The following is a 7,316-nucleotide window of genomic DNA, read 5'->3' on the forward strand; positions in this document are numbered from 1 at the left end:
CTGCTGAACTGCACCAAAAAAAGGAAAATTAACTAATGCCTCATTTGATCTTGTGACCATAAAACTTGTGTTTTCATTCCCTCTTTAACCTTTGACCATCTATTTTCCCCCTTAATTTGTGTGTTATGTACCTGATAGTTTTAAATTTGTTTCTTTTATTCATGAAAAAAGACTGCTCTGATGGTTGATCTGCCCTCTGTTCATTTTAACCACCAGTGACTCTATTCTGGATTCTCATCAGTAAGCACACACTTAAAATCACTTCTTCATAGCCTATCACATATATGTTATTTGGCTTACTGTATGCTCTTTACCAGAAGTGCATGGCTGTTCTCATAAAAAATGTCAACTGAGCTAAAAGAGAAAACACGTTACAAGACAGTGAAATGGCTGATTTTATAAAAGCTCATTTGCCAGTTTCACAGAACCACAGAATCAGCTGAGTTGGAAGAGACCCACAAGGGTCATTGAGTCCAGCTCCTTGCCCTGCACAGAACCATACCACATGCCCAGTTCATTACTTTATTCAAGTCCTCTCCTTTACATTGTTATGATGGACTTAAATTTAACTTATGCTACTGGACTTACCTATTTTTTGCACAGCTGTTAAACACCTGAACATACGATAAACATTTTTAAAACACGTGTAGACAGTAATAAAATATGGTCCATCCACAGCCCAAAGAAATTAAGTGAAAGGGGAAGATTTCATGAATATCATTAATGAGGTCAAAGATTCCAATTATGGCTCACATTTGACATCAATACCCTCCATTTGTGTGAATATTAAATTCATGGATGCCGATCCTACATACGGATGCTCAGTATGGGATTCAAATCCCTTGTCTTGAATAGTTTCTTATAGTTGTTCACTAAATTACAATAAGAACACCACACATGACCTTTATTTACAAATATGGGTGCACTAACCCACTGACTACAGTTTTTGTTTCTATTCACTGGGTGAACTAAAGGCTTGGAATGCAAATACAGGCTTTTAGCCCTGCCATCCATGCTGATGGCCACACAGGGTCCTGGTTTTTGAAGGCCAGCAGGTCTCTGTTTCACCTGAGTAAATAAAAGTCAGCATCAGCAGTGTCATTCCACACAGCCTACAGACTTCCTGTTGTTCTGCAGCAATATTCATTACCTCCCAGCATCAGCACTGCTGAAACTAAGGGCAGCTTTTACTTTTGTTAACTTGAACTAACATCAACTTTCTGTTGATAAGAAGGAAACCAGTATCAAGGCCTGGTGATACAAGTGACATATTAACACAGTCTCCTGTGAAATCAGCCTTGCTCTTCTGCAGATGGCAACACACTCGTGCTGGGACACAAAAGAGCTTGTCCTTGGGTTTTCTCTACAACATCCTACTTCATGTACACCCAAAAGCCAGTTTAGTTTTTTAACTATGCAACAAACTTTGTCAATGTCAAGAAGATTTTACACTGTATTTCTAATTCTTTCCTATAATAGAGCAGGAAAAGGCTCATTTCAGGTTATACGACTTCACCACGGGCATATGGCAGTGAACCCAGAGCAGAAACACAAAATCTCCCTCTCCTCTAAAGCAGATGGCATGTTGATCAAGTAAGATATAATCTAATGCTAACTGCACTACTATTATCTATTGCACCAACACCAGTATAAAGCAGTAAAGACAGAAAAAAACCTAAGGCAGGGGAGATGAAGCAGAGGAAGACAACAACGAAAAATCCAGAGTAAACCAGCTGTAAGAGAAGATAGCCCATGGCAGCAGAAACAGCCTCTTTTCAGGTACATTTAAGATTTAAAACCTAGGAATGGAAGTAGATAAGGAACAGCAATGGTCCTCACCCTGTTTTAGATGATGTTCCTCTAGCTTGAGATACTGGCCCAGTTCCCTTTGCTCTTGCTCTGCACTGGGCACCTGCCAGGGGCTAAATATCCCGGCTGCTTAGATAATTACATATTTATGATTCTGCCGAGAATTCTTAGTCAAAGCTTATTTCTGAACTGTAAAACGCTTGGAGAAACAGTAGAGAAAGTTCTCTGACAAATGGTACTTCAAAACAGAGCCAACACTTAAATATTTTTAAAGGACGTTCATTTCCGTTTCAGTTGATTCATTCAGTGGTGAACTTTAATGGCAGAAAAAGGAGAAAAGAGGTGTTTCCCCTCTGAATCAGAAAGGGATCTTGCTAGTGTGTTTAACTTGCTTTCTGTCAAGAAACAGAAAATTCAAAAACCTTTCCAAAAACGACTCTGAATGGTGTACATAGACTTTTTAATGCTTATCACAGTTTGCACCCTACCGCACGATGGAACTTTTTTTTTGTATCACATTATTATTAGTATTTCGCCTTCCACACATAAACCACTAGATTAGCTAGTTCATGCTGGTCCAGTAAATAGAACTGATGTATGAACGTTTTGAAATAGAATTGTTTAGCCACAAAAAATTATCACACAAAATATATTGCACTTCACCTTCCTTCATTGATAACAGCATCCACTGATTTCAGAAGGAGCAAAACAGTCCAAAATTTCATGTTGTCAGTTATTTTAGACTATTTCAGAACCTGCTAGAAATAATTTTTTTTTTTTTTCTTTTAAGGCTGCACTCCATAAACTGTACAACCAACAGACTCAACAATAAATTTCATGAGCACTTTTAGGCTCTACTGTTCAAAGTGCTTTCAGGCTTGGTTAGCTTTATACATGCGAGTGCTCCTTATTTATATCGCAAAAGAACTACTCCTACACTCAAAGTTACATGAACGCACATGCATTTGTATTTCATAGAATAAGGGCCTTAGTCTTGCAGGGTTATTTATTTTGAATCAATTATTCTAGGCTCTTGAGGGCAACATCTTTAGTACTGTCAAGTTTCATAAACTCTGGAATGCAGGGGTCCCTGTTCTCAGTATAATGACAACCGACCTTCAGCTCTACCACCTTACAAAGAGCTGCTCATCCGCAGATACTCATTTTATATACCTATAGTTGAGAGATGCCATTCAGCTCCTCTTGAAACAAAGCCAATTTTGCAATTCCAGCGCAAAAATCTTGGAGCTAGCGGCACAGACCTCCAGCTGTCCTTGGCAGGTGCCAGCACAGACAAGGCTTCCATACCAAATCCAACTGTGCAGCTCCTGCCCCCTCCCTTGTTTGTCTTCCTTTGCAAGAAAGCAGTTTAACATAATAGTCTGGCAGATCAGTGTTTGGATGGGTTTAGCTGCTGGGGAAGCACGGGCTAATAGTTACATGCATTTATTCATTCACCTGTCTTCTAAGGAGCGGTAAGGTCACACGACTACTTGAAGGCACCACGAAGGCATTCAAATTAAAAACAACTTGCTGCAGTCTTGTGGAAATTTTTGCAGACATCTTCCAGCCCCTTCACTTTGGAGTGACTTATTCATTCTCCTCAGCTCTTCCAAGCCCTCCTGCTGTTTCTGAGCTAAATCCCCTGAGTAGGTAATTACACTGAAATGCTGCACCCATGGAATTTCCTGGCCCAAGAGACTCAGTGCCTGCAGAGCTGTTCTGTAACATGTCTTACATGCAGGAACAGTTGACATAACACACAATAGGTGTGTTACACCCTCGAAACACAATATAATGTGTTCACCTAAAAGTAGGCAGCATTGGAAAGAATGGATTTAAATCATCTACTTGGTATTCCCCTTAAGACTGTGAGGACATGCCTTAGCTGTTGATGACACCGCTTTCCTGGGGACTAGGTAATTTTGTGCTCACTGCCTATCCTGACTTTGCCTGTGCCAGCTTGTAATAAACAATAACATCCTCTATTCTCTTCTGCATGAGACCTCTTATACTGATCAGGGTGTCGATCTCTGTCAAACTATCCATGCAGTAAAGGATGGAGCTCAGAACCTGGACACAGTGTTTTCCACGATGCCTCTAAGAAGGCCACCACATTGCCCTGCTAGTTTGAGTCCTTCACAGCCCTTTCTGGTTACTGCTGTAAAATTAAAACCATCCCAGCAAGCTGTCATAGCAGAGTCACAAACTGGTAGCTCCCACCTTTCTGTAAGTTCCTGGGTTTTGCACAGTCCATACCATACTTCTAAATTCACCTATATGTGTGTATAAATACACGCACAGATAAGCACACTCCTATATTCCCACATGTTTTTATGTGTACACACACAAACCTGCTTCAATGACTTGCAGAAGACAGAAAGGCAAACTGGTCTGCTTCCAAAACTCACAAAAAAACCCTTGCAAGGTATGATGGAAAAATCTCTCTTGAGTAAGCTACCTGTTCCATCATATAACAAGAAAATTTATCTCCTAAAGCCCTTGTTGAAATCCTGATGTCATCTTTTGCTTAGAGCAAAGATCCAAGACTTTAAATTTTTATTTCTGACACATTCATTAATTCTTGTGACCACATATTAAGTACCCAGTTATCAGCCTCTAAAGGAACCTTCAAAATACGAGAACAAGTAGCATTATACACTTACTCTCCTGCACTTAACATGCCTTTTTCATTAAGCCTTTGTATCTTTCCTTTGACATTGTGAGGAACATTAAATTTGGCTGGAAGAATGGAAAGGAGACTATACATCCACTGATAACAGCCATGCTATATCACAGTATAAGTATTTTCAAAAAATTGCCAACAACTGCAATAATTTTTAAGGAGTAAATGGTATTTACCCAATTTGGTTTATCAGTTAACATACACATAACATATGTATGCATATCATAACATAATATGATGCAAAAAATAAGCTTCTTTTAATTACCTTGAAAATTGAAAATCTAAGAAAACAACAGAAGAGGATGTGTAATTTGGTTTTTGTTTTTTTTTTTTTACTACTAAGAAATGGAACTGGCAATCAAGATTAAAAAATTATCAAAAATGCTACAACCATTTCTCAAGGGAATCAGAAAATTTCTTATTCAAATATATGTGTTGAACATGTGCAACCATGGTTAAAGCAAGTCCTGTTTGGGAGATGTACACAACCTGCTTTTTTTCAGCAACCTCTGCCCCACATTTTGTTTACACACATCCAAGGGAAAAACATAATAAAAACCTATGAAAGCATTTTTTACTGTACAGGTTTAAGTTACGATTACTTTGGGGATGATGAAAAATGTGTCTGCTTGTCTCTTAAATCTACATTCAAACTATTTCAAAGTTAATTAGAGGTGAGTAATGGTTTAGAAATCTCTTGAATAATAAAATATAACAACTTATAGCACAAAAACAGTCCTCAAAGAAAAGAGTGGGGAGTCCTTCACTTCACTGCAAGTAACAGTTGAGTATGTTTTATGATCACTGTAACAACTACCATGCCCTTGAGACTGTGCAATTCTGAATTTCTAATATAATTTGTAGGGGGAAAATTAGGACAAAGTGCAGTAACATTTCAAGTACAGTCTCTCAGTATTTTAAAATTTTATGAAGTATATGGACTAGGTTAATACGAAATGAGTCATGTTTTTAAGAGAAGCAGTAATACAGATCGGTATCTTAAATCATAACTAAAATAACACTCAAGCACTACAAAATAAAAAGAAAACAGAGTAGCTTTTTGCTGGAAAAAGGTCAACAACAACAATGAAGATTTAGCAATACTAGAAAAGGCTGAGAGCACTGCTCCTTTCGGGACTGAGAAGTTAAAACACCAGTCTGAGTGGCCAGGTAAACACGATGCTTTCTCACTCAACAAATCTGTTCCCACCAGCTGAAATTCATCCCAAATCAATATAAACTCTACACATATCAACTCTGAGCCTAAAAACCAGGCTATTAAACAACATACACACTTGGTGCAGATCTTCTGATTTCAGAGGTATATTTGCTTTACTTTTTGACAAATATATTACATTTCACTCCATTACGTCTTTCGGAGTGAACAGAATTGCTTACTACCTCAAAGTAAAGAGGTTACATCCGAGCAAACTCTCTTGGAGCATCATTTTCCTCACAGGGCAAAGGCAGTGGAGTTGCAAAGGTATAAGTAAAGCTGTAATTGGTTTATATATTCTTTAGATCCATGTCCACATGCAAAGCAAAGGAAACCAGCACATCTCTCAGATCCAAAACTGAGTTTTCAAAGCAAGCGGATGAAAATATTATCCCTTTAACTTCTGTACTGTGCACAGTGATCTAGAGATCCTTCAAACACAGAACTCACACTGGCACTTTATGCATTTATTGCTTAAGGCTAACGCTGAAGGTACCACTCCTGTACACCTCAGCTGTGACAACATAAGATACCAAAACTGCTAAAGAGAGGTTATTTGTTCAAAGCTGAAGCAGTAAGTTCCAGTCCTTCCCTTCAGGCCTCAGCTCTGCTTTCCATCTGCACAACTATCAGAAAGCACCAGCAAACCCTAAGGACAGCCTGAAAATGTGAATTTGTAAGAGTCTGTAACACCAAGTAACATTCCAGAGATGGAATAAGAAGATTGCCCTTTCCTGCAGAAGCTAAGATTTTAACTTCACTAGTCATACACTGACAAATGGGCTGAAGCAAAATATACCTGACGATGCAGAGTTGGTTTTGGTTTTTTTCTGGGAAAAGCTGCTAAAATTGAAACAAACTGCAGAGAGCATCCAAGTGGGGGCAACAGAACACTCGGCTTGGCTACAGCTCACCCCAAACAGGCTCTTGGCCAAGAAGAGGAAGCAACACCAGTTACCAACAGGATAAGCTATGTTACTGTCAAGTCACACTTCTCACTTCAAAATTAACATGCTGCCCTACTTTCCACAGGATAAAACCAGGTGCAATTGTAATATTTTTGTCAAACAGCATAATGGTCTAGACGTTGCTTAAAAAATGAAAATAATCCACTTGAATACTAAAAAGTAGTTATTTTAAAAATACTATTTGCAGTGTAAGCCTGCTAATGGTATGTGTGCAGAGAGGAACCACACCACCTTTAGTCAGTTAAAAAGGTACTTACCATTGGCAGTGCATTGATATGCAGAAGTTTTCCTTTCGGGTGCCTCTTGCCACAGAAGGGTGATGCTGACAGGGAAATAAGGAGACAAAATAGGAAACGTTCATATTTATTATTTTGAAAACAGTGCTGTTAACATGCAGTAAAACGTTACCAACTTGGGGCCCTCCTGGCTCTCCCAGCCTGCTCAGTTCCCAGAGCTGAGCGTTCCCACTGCATGGGCTCAGAGCCCGGAGCAGAGCTCGGGCACAGCACACAGAGCTGGAGTTTTGCACATATCCTGTCCTCCCAACATCACAGAGCCGGCTCCTGCAGGGAGCCTGGCACACAGGCCTTTGAACAAACATGCCTGCAGCATGAACACTTGCACCATCTAGACGGTC

General features: G+C 39.3%; 1 protein-coding gene across 4 annotated transcripts in view; it reads right to left on the reverse strand.

The window, feature by feature from the left end:
- The window catches only part of TBL1XR1 (transducin beta like 1 X-linked receptor 1), a 106,917-nt gene that overhangs the window by 52,952 nt on the left and 46,649 nt on the right, over window positions 1-7,316 (reverse strand). For all 4 annotated transcript variants that reach the window (XM_017726904.1, XM_017726902.1, XM_017726903.1 and 1 more), the window contains exon 2: window positions 6,937-7,001. The gene's annotated coding sequence lies outside the window, so the exon portion shown is untranslated. The remainder of the gene's footprint in view (window positions 1-6,936; window positions 7,002-7,316) is intronic.

This window comes from Corvus brachyrhynchos, unplaced genomic scaffold (genome assembly GCF_000691975.1).
Source record: "Corvus brachyrhynchos isolate BGI_N302 unplaced genomic scaffold, ASM69197v1 scaffold162, whole genome shotgun sequence".
In the NCBI taxonomy this organism is placed as follows: Eukaryota; Metazoa; Chordata; class Aves; order Passeriformes; family Corvidae; genus Corvus; species Corvus brachyrhynchos.